The sequence below is a fragment of the Alosa pseudoharengus genome, unplaced genomic scaffold (genome assembly GCF_046254945.1).
Source record: "Alosa pseudoharengus isolate Yale_2024_CS ecotype anadromous, Long Island Sound unplaced genomic scaffold, YU_APseudo_1.1 YU_APseudo_1.1_scf_13, whole genome shotgun sequence".
Lineage (NCBI taxonomy): Eukaryota > Metazoa > Chordata > Actinopteri > Clupeiformes > Clupeidae > Alosa > Alosa pseudoharengus.
The window spans coordinates 13,340,703-13,347,062 of record NW_027468598.1 but is presented as its reverse complement, the minus strand read 5'-3'; the positions used below and the strand labels follow the sequence as shown (position 1 = coordinate 13,347,062).

At 44.5% G+C, this 6,360-nt stretch overlaps 1 protein-coding gene across 9 annotated transcripts in view; it reads left to right on the top strand.

The window, feature by feature from the left end:
• The window catches only part of mecom (MDS1 and EVI1 complex locus), a 156,091-nt gene that overhangs the window by 114,824 nt on the left and 34,907 nt on the right, over window positions 1-6,360 (top strand). Inside the window, exon 1 of one of the 9 annotated variants that reach the window (XM_076282217.1) lies at window positions 4,367-5,300. The exons of the other annotated variants lie outside the window; for them this stretch is intronic. The gene's annotated coding sequence lies outside the window, so the exon portion shown is untranslated. Of the gene's footprint in view, window positions 1-4,366; window positions 5,301-6,360 lie in introns of those variants that run through there. 9 annotated transcript variants of the gene reach the window in all.

Sequence of the window (6,360 nt, the reverse complement as noted above, 5' to 3'; positions counted from 1 at the left end):
TGGACCAGGAAGCCCTTGGGCGGAAGGGGTAAATACGCTGTGTGCCTGTGCTTGTGTGTGTGTGTGTGTGTGTGTGTGTGTGTGTGTGTGCGCGTGTGTGTGTGCGTGCGTGCGCGCGCGCAGGCCTCGTGAGCGTGCAGAAGGGGCGGGGGCTCGACGCTGTGCGGAGGGAGGCAAGAGTACTGACCCCGTCCACATAAAACGGTGATTTATGGCGCGCGGGGCGGCAGCAGCGGGGATGCTGTCCTCTCTCGGAGAACCAAATTACCGAGGTGGAGATTAACACGCGCGCGCTACGGGCCTACTTCCAGACCCGAGGAAATTTCTTATTTACATTTTTCCCTTTTCATTTCCTCTCGGCGCTTTTAATGATAATTGGCCCAAGAGGAGAGCACTGGGTGAGCGTGAGAGAAGCAGTGAGAGAGGCAGAGAGAGAGAGAGAGAGAGAGAGAGAGAGAGAGAGAGCGAGAGGCAAAGAGAGAGAGAGAGAGAGGAAAGAGAGAGAGGCAAAGAGAGAGAGAGAGAGAGAGAGAGAGAGGCAAAGAGAGAGAGAGAGAGAGGAAAGAGAGGCAAAGAGAGAGAGAGAGAGAGAGGAAAGAGAGGCAAAGAGAGAGACCAAGAGACTGAATAAGTGTTCAGTGTGTTTTTATGAGGGGTATACAGTGGCCGAAAGTGAGGAGTTGTGTATCAGTTTTGTTTTCTTTTTTTCCTGTTGGTCACACACGCGCACACACACACACACACACACATAGAGAGAGAGAGAGAGAGAGAGAGAGAATGCCCAACAAATAACAAAACAGTTAAATAAGCATTTCTCAACGTTTAGAATTTTAATTTAATTTTCATTAGGTAGCCTATCAATTAATTGTCTTAATAAAAATATATTTGAAAAAGCATGGTATAAACAATTTCTTATCCATAGAACAACCACTTGAATACAGACTTCAATATAGACTAGGCTATAGCGAAAAGTGAAAAAATTAAATTCGCTTAAATATAGGCCTACTTAAAGCAGTCAGCCTATAAGGCAAATTGATTCATGGACATTTTCAGTGTGGGGAGTGAGAAACAACTGGGTTGTTTTAGTCAATCAGTTGTTGTATTTCTTCTTTAACATGGCGGTGATGGCGGATTAGTTTAAGCCAAAAAATGCGTTTAAGCCTATCCCACTGTTAAATTAAACGAACAAAATGAGAAATTAAATCATCAGCATCATAAATTAATGATAAACGACACATTATTGTCATTCATGTTCATTGTTTTGAAAATACTTGTTTGAAAAAAATATTAGTGTTTGAAAAAAAAGAAGAAAAAAAAATCCAAGCCCTCTGGCCATTTTGGCTGAAGAGACCCCAATCCTAAACTCCCTAATGCCGCTTTTCGTTTGTATCAATAGGAGGTCCTCCTCAGAATGAATAGTTGAACTATTTCATGTGGATTTGGCAGCGATGTTTTCTTTATGCTTGGTTCCACACACCCGCCCCTCAACACCAGTCCCCGTAAGGATGTGCAGGAATGCACCTGGTACACGGGCTTTCCATTAAACCAGCAAGTCCGGGGCCGGGCTGAAGCCGTGGGGGACCAGCTCCATCCCGGCGTCAGTTCTCGCTCATCTGGGATTACCACTCAGTCTTATTTTCTTGGGCGTATACGAGAGAAGGATGCCCTCTCTCCCTCTCATTCTCTCCCCTTCCTTTACTAAACCACTTATGGGCTCACGGTAAATAAACATATCAAACTGTTATACCTTTGGAAAGTCACAACCGAAGCGCTGTTTACAGAAACAGGGGCACGGTGAACAGTGTGAAGGTGAAGAAACAGGCGGAGTAGTTAAGACGAAGAAAGCTGTTTGAACTCTTCACACAAAAGTCTATGAGTTCAATAAAGTATCCCACAAAGACAGATAATACAATAGAGCATTCAGCATGAAATTATTCTCAGCTAAATAAAGTAGAGCGAATTTATAAAATGACCACGGACACTTGTTTGAAAGAGCGTCTCTTTTTTGCTCGGAGGATGAAATCGTTTGAAACGGAACTTATACAAACAGTACCGTGAAATCCCACAAGGAATTTGAGAGCACTTAAAAGCTGGTGTATGAAAACACTCTCCGGAAGCAGTTGATTTAAAGAGCCATCAAAAATCAGCCAGAAAAAGGTGTGTGTTTGAAATGAACAGGGAAGGAAAGAGAAAGGGGGAGGATGTGGATGAGGAGGAGAGGAGGGCTAGAAGTAAATGCCCTACAGCTTTCTGAAAGCCGCCTTAATGTGTTGATAAACAGCCATTACACGGCGCGAAGTTAAAGGTTTTAACCCAACTGAAGACGATGGTCTCCAGTTTTTTTTTTAACCTAACGATTTGCATCATGTTAGACTAAACGTTCACATTGCAGTTTTCGGCAAATAGTTAATGGCCAATATAATAAATTGTTAAAATGTTTTCATATGGGATAAACATATAAGAGGGGGGGGGGGGGGGCATTCTTTTTTATGGCTTGGTGGCTTTGTTGGTTCTTCGTTCAGGTGGTGGTAGCCTATATGGCTCGTTGTGATATTCTATTCAAAAAGAAATAGGGCTGAATCCTTCATGTTCCATCTAACAAATTTGACGCCTTAATGGAGATGGCGCGGTGTGCTGCAATTCCGTGGGCCGTGAAAAGAAATGGCCCTCTCGTCTCGTCTGAATACCCCGGCGTCTCCCCGCTTGACTGATGCGCTACGCACAGGAGACCGAGGGGGTCCCGAGCACGGGAATTCGCTCCGTAAGTAAATAATTAGGTCCACCAACAGAAGTAAATAACCACGAATCTGGAGAATTAACTCTCCCCGCCTCGCCTCAATCCCTGTCGGGGACCAAACAACGCGATCAAACTTTGCAAGGCTGCTGCAAGCACGCCACAACTCTCCACAGAACTGTTTCTCTTCACAGCTCAGAACGCCATCTTCCGAGTGTCCGATGAACTACGTGTTAGTGTGGTGAAATGCTATGGTATTTCAGTGTACAACTCTGCGAAGAACAGGGAGAGCAAGAGAGTGAGTGGATGAGTGAACCCATACACACTGTGCGCAAGCCGCAAGGTTCCCCGTATTTTACCCTGTTTTACCCCGGTGCTGCAGAAAGACACCCGCATCCCATTTTGTTTATCCCCGGCCGTTTCCTCCTTTTGAGGGAGACATCAGACAGAGCCACCTCTATCAGACTCCGCGATCAGACCCCGTCCAGGCCAGGCAATCACTTTCCCAGATTACTCGTATTTAATACACAATGCATCATAAAACAAATCCCTCATCCTGACAGCCAGAAAATAGAACAGCTCATAGCTTGAGCTTTCCCAATTTATGGCTAAATTAAAAAGGCTTCCAACAATGGAGGAGTCGCGCGGTGGCAGGAAATCGATGGCCGGCGGAGCGAGGGGGGACTCTTCACTCGCTTTCTCAGGGCTCGCGGGGGTATGGGAATGCGCGGCGAGGTCCGACTTATTTACACGCGATTTTTCCTGCCCCACCTTGCTACCGCGGCCCTGGCGGAGGCGGGAAACAATGGGCGTTATCTCAACCCGAAGTTCAATGTCACAGATAACAGGGGCGCGAGGCCCTGATTCATCATCATCGCTGCATTAGGCCCGGCACTGACGGGGCGGGTGAGCCCAAATGAAAAAGGCCGTGCATGACATGAGGAGATTGGGCTAATGGAAGCTTATCGCTGGCCCGGAATTCATTTTTGTTGATGTAGTCAGAGCCCCAAATTAATCAGTTTGGTTAATTTATCTTTATGAGGCTGCCCTGTAGTGTGAAACTAATGTCACGATATTTTTAGCTCATTTTGCTAATATGAATCTAAAGTTAAAGCCCAATCCTTGTTCATAAAGGTTATTTATTAAATTAGCCATTTCTGATTGTAGGCTACAGGCTATTGGTGCTTAGACTTGTTGAGGGTAGACTAGGCTATAACTTGTGTCGATGTGTCGTGGTTGTTAGTGGTTCATGAGTGGGGGGGGGTTGTTGGCAATTTGTTATGATTCACCTGTGCCCCGTGGCCTGAGGTGTGCTGCGCTGTGGTAATGTGCAGGTGTAACGCAGAAAGTGAGAAAGGGACAAAAAAGTCTTAAAATCTTAAAATGTCCTAAACCATGAAGTATGTTTTATGAAACAAACTTTGATGTTCATTTCTGTTAACAATTCGAATTCGACAAGAAATACCCAATGAGCAGTTTCAATTCACTCGTTTGCTCGTTATCCTCACTTTCTTCCTTCTTCTCGAGGGAAGAAATAGTGTGGAAAATGGCACATAATTGCACGGTTTCAAGATGGCTTCATTAAAGGCGCAGGGAATTTGGGGCAGGGCGCTCCGTCTGCAGTCAGTCCAGTGGACCCTGTCCCGACCTCGTCTTGACCCTGTCTCTCCTACCGAGATGCTGTCAGGGGCGCGTCGGCAAACTTCCGAGCGCACGAGCGCAGACAGATGAGATAGTACCCACCATGACGGCCCGCATCAAACAGGCCCATTCGAGGACCCTCCATTAACGAGACAGACACTCCACGAGACACACGCACACATCATCTGCGCTGAGTGGACGCGCAGACTAGAGTGGGCGATCCTTTATCTCTTCCTCTCTCTCTCGTGCAATCTCTCCCTCTCTCCCTGATTCTCATTCACCGTTTCACTGTCACTCATTGTCTATGGAATCTGGGTAAAGGGATCCACTGAAAGAAAAGAGAAGAAGTGAAAAAGGAGGAAAACTTTTTTTAATCCTCTCGCTAGTCAGACGGAGACGCAGCAGCCGGCCGGACGGACACCTGGGAGCGCGAGACAGTCGGTGAAAGGAGGGGAGGAGAAGGGAGGGGGAACCTTCATCCCACCGAGAAGCTCGCGGACGAACCGGCTGTCTGTTAGCGGGGCTCTCGGGGGCTGAAGTTGGACAAAGTTGAACGTGCCAGGGGGATTAAGCGCGAGCACCGCCGGACTGACAGTCAGCGCGAGTTAGCAACGAGACCGTGGCGTGTCGGTGCAGACTAAAGCGGAGAAGAGGAAAGGAAAAAAGACTGATGTTGAAATCCTAAAAATCCCAAGATGTCTCACCGATGAGATTTGCCAGAGTGACGGGACAATCTGAACACAAAACAAAAACTACGTATCTCTGCCTTGCATTCATGGCTAACACGGGGCGTTCAGACTTGTACTTGAAGCGATTTTAATCCCATTATTCATCGCCGACATTGGACTTTAATTCAAATATTTCGTGAAATTAAACACGTTTTAAGTGTTTTTATATTTCCGAAGCGTTTTCCAGAATTATATCGGTAAGTAGTAACATGTGAGTTTGTGCTTATTTAGTTGATATATTTTTGTGTCCATTTGCTAAACCTGGACTAGTTTGTAACTTAGCCGACTCCCACTTAATGATAGAATAACAGTCGATCAATCTCTCACCTCTGAACTGAAAATACCGGGATCACAAGAGCAGTAGCCTAGCCTTTTCTGCTGGGATTGCATAGAGTCAGCTGCGAGTTCCGCGAGGGGTTTTCTGCGGCAGAGCTTGGCAGGGATCTCGCGTTTGGATTTCTGTTTGCTACTGTTGTTGGATCGTGTTTGTGTTGGGTTTGAATTGAGACTTATCAACAACTGCTTCCTGGGTCAATGCCATTGTCTTTCACAGTTTATAAATTTGACAAATAGTTTTTACAGCCAAGAGAAATTCACATTCACATTTTAAATAAACCCCAGTCATGACCACAAACGTAGTGACTGTAGAAAAAATGATTAATGTTCTCTCTTAAATAATTTATTCGACCGCTATGAAAATTACATCAACGTTAATTCACTGTCTCATATTCCACTATATGTCAATATGTTTCGTTACATTTTGACATTATTTTTCCTGGGTTTTAAGGATGTTTTTGTAGCCGATATAAAGTAATTTATTGCTTAATTACAACAACCGTTATTTATAATTTTATATTTCACATTTATTTTACTTAAAATGCACAAATTAAATATATAAAATAACACAAAATTCGTAAATAATAATGTCAAATGTTCTATTGTAGGAATGATATTGCAATCTTACGCTGAAATCCCACACTTTTAGTGTCTCTGCTGAGATAGGCCTACAGTTGCACTTGTAAAAGAGATTACATTACCTGCCTAGAAATCTTGGACAAAGTTCCTTTTAATGTTTTAATATTTTTGTGCAGCATTGTTAAAACAAAGTTATGAAGAGGCCAAGCATATACATTTAATTTAATACAGACAATAGCGTGCATAAATAGCCTACACGCTGTAGGCCACTTATTTCGCAATCAAGTCGACTAAAAATCAAGCGTTTGAAGGCAGCTGTTTCTTCGTAGTTAATGCTGTGAA